The sequence below is a fragment of the Microtus ochrogaster genome, chromosome 21 (assembly GCF_000317375.1).
Source record: "Microtus ochrogaster isolate Prairie Vole_2 chromosome 21, MicOch1.0, whole genome shotgun sequence".
Taxonomy (NCBI): domain Eukaryota; kingdom Metazoa; phylum Chordata; class Mammalia; order Rodentia; family Cricetidae; genus Microtus; species Microtus ochrogaster.
This window is the reverse complement of record NC_022022.1, coordinates 39,591,180-39,594,194: the sequence shown is the minus strand read 5'-3', so window position 1 is coordinate 39,594,194 and position 3,015 is coordinate 39,591,180. Positions and strand designations below refer to the sequence as shown.

The 3,015-nt window shown below is 46.6% G+C and overlaps 1 non-coding gene across 1 annotated transcript; it reads left to right on the top strand.

The window, feature by feature from the left end:
* Positions 1-787: 787 nt before the first annotated feature.
* On the top strand, positions 788-951 carry LOC113457244. Its single transcript, XR_003377876.1, has one exon. It is a non-coding gene; the product is annotated as a U1 spliceosomal RNA (small nuclear RNA).
* The last annotated feature ends 2,064 nt before the right edge of the window (positions 952-3,015 follow it).

Below are 3,015 nucleotides of genomic sequence, written 5' to 3'. Positions count from 1 at the left end.
GGTCAGAGGCAGAAGGATCCCTGAGTTCACTGGCCAGCCTGTCTAGTCTAACTGGTGAGCTCTGGGCCAATGAGAGACCTTGTCTCACTGGATTCTTGAGTATGCCACACCATGGCAGTCCTCTGGTTCTCAGAGGCATGCGTGTGCGCCAGTATGGCAACACATAGGTGCATCTTTACACAAACCGGCACACGCTCTTGCATGCATTTTCTCCTTTAATGTTTATGGACGTTGGTGATTTGCCCGCATGCATGTCTGTGTGAGGGAGTCAGCTCTTGGAGTTATGGACAGTTGTGAGCTGCCAGGTGGGTGCTGGTCCTCTGGAGGAGTAGTCAGTGCTCTCAACTGCTGAGCCATCTCTCCCGCCACCACACATGAATTTCTTAAAAGTGCCAGACTGGGGGAATGACTCCATCATTAGGAGCTCTTGCTGCTCTAGCAGAGGCCCCAAGTCTGGTTCCCGGCAATGCGGCTCACAACCATTTGTACCTCCAGGTCCAGGATACCAGGTGCCTTCTTCTGGCCTCTGAGGACACCAGGTAGACACTTGGGGTGCACGTGCATGCACGCAATCAAAACACTTATCCATGTAAAATAAAAATACACCTTAAAGCAAATGTCTGGGAGCAGTCTTTAAACTCTGACCTTTTCTTCACGAATTCCTGTGAAACGTTTAACAGTGGTTCTACCACTTATCAAGACTAGCAGGAACTTTAGCTAACTTTAATTACAATCGCTTGAGATTTGTATTAATTTATTGTTTTATTTTTATTATCTTGGGGCATGAATACCTACCTGGCAGGGGAGACACCATGATCACGAAGGTGGTTTTCCCAGGGCCGAGGCTTCTCCGTTGCACTCTGGATGCGCTGAGCCCTGAGGTTTCCCCAAATGTGAGAAACTAACTGCATAATTTGCAGTAGTTGGGGACTGTGTGCATGCTTCCCCTTGGAAAAGAAATAGATTGTCCTAACGGGGTATCCCACCAACTATATCCAGAACAGACGGATCATTTTGGAAACTTTTCTCTCAAATGCTAGATCAGTTTGCACAGAGAATTTATAAACGAAACTATCCTTTCTTGTGTCTTTTTGGGTGGGGGAGTGTTTCTAGTTTTGTTTTGCAATGGAGTGTAAAAGGTTTATGCTGCTCATTAACCCGAATCCCAAGTGGGATAGACGAGCTAGATGCTGAGAGGATCTAACTGGCACACTCTATTCTCAGGTGCAATTTGGAAGTATAATTTAATCTCTAGTGCCCATTGTCTCTGCGCGGTTTAATGCTGACTTTTTCCATGCTGTAGCTGAAGTTATCACTGTAGGAAGAATTTGAAACGCATAATTGTTCAGACACGATCTGAATTTGGGATGGGTTTGCAGAAATGAGAGATGACCCTCCCTCAGCCCTACTGCAGCTGAGCACTGTCTAGTAGCGAATGAAAAAAGTCTGGCTTTGGGGGTCAGTTCAGTGAGGCCCAAATTCCCTTTTGTGTCTCTTCCCAACTTATTTATAAGGAATCATTTACTCTCTTTTCCTATCCACTTCCCTTCCTGTCTAATCTCTCCAATGAAAGGAATAGTGAATAGCCTGAGGGATGGGAGAATCATCATTTGATTGAGTCACATGACTTGTGCCTTCACATGGCAGCATTATTGAACACAGATCTTATTTTAACTCTGAAGCTGTCTACTTGGCTGAGACAGTTCATTCATCCTCTTCTCTGACTCTCTCTCCTTCTTCTCCCCTTTCCTGCTCTAATAGAAAGTTCTTTGTGGGAACCAGGACTAGCTGAGGAACCTTCCTGGCTTTGCCCCACCTTCTTCTGCCTTGCTCTAAGGAAGCGCTGTCACCCCCCCCCCCCACTGACATTTGGGAAGTTTAGTTTGTGAATGGCATTTGTCTAGACAAAAACAAATTTAGGCTTAGATACAATTTTCTTGCTTTAAATGCAGTACTATCACTTTAAAAAAATTCAAAGTGCCCTAAAGATTAAAAAAAATAAACATATCTGGTGTTTGTTCACCAAAACTCATTGCCTGCTCACACCAAAGGTCCCTCACCAGCACACCGTGGGCTCAAAGCCTGCTCACACCAAAGGTCTCTCACCAGCATGCAGTGGGCTCCATGTCTGCTCACACCAAAGGTCCCTCACCAGCACGCAGTGGGCTCCATGCCTGTTCACACCAAAGGTCCACCACCAGCAAGCAGGTCATGGCTCTCCCCCGACAGCTGTTTCCGAGTAGAGAGCGTGAAGGCTCATCCAGCAACGGTGTACACTGCTTCCTTACGAGGTTCTTGGCTTCTTCCAGAGCTGCTGCCCCAGCCTCTCTGGAGACACCTGCTCTCTATACAGCACAGACCATGTGCGGGGACAGATGGGGCCTGAGTCATTACAGTCCTATCTGGACTCAGCTACCCTGCGGAAGTGACGATGGGAATTACCCCCTTCTTTATTTGCTTTAGTGTATTTCTCACCCAAGTCTTTTTAGACTTGCCTTTTTTATAATTGCCACAATAGGATGAGGAGATAGCTCTGTCAATATAGTGTTTACTGTACAAACATGAGGGCCTGAGGTTGACTCCCAGGATCTACCTAAAAAGGCCAGGCATGCGGTGTGTGCTTGTAATCCTGGTGCTGGAGAGGCAAAGATGGATGGAGTTGTAGGGCTTTATGGCCAGCCAGTCTAGCCTACTAGATGGATGGCTAGTGAGGAACAAGATCCAAGGTTGCCCTCTGCCTCTACGCACGTGCATGCAAACACACATACACCACACACAGACACATACAAATACACCACACACACACAGACACACACACACACACACATACACACAGATACACACACATACACCACACACAGACACATACACCACACACAGACACACACACATACACACAGACACATACACACAGACACACACACATACACACAGACACATACACATACACCACACACAGACACATACACATACACACAGACACAGACACATACACACAGACACATACACATACAC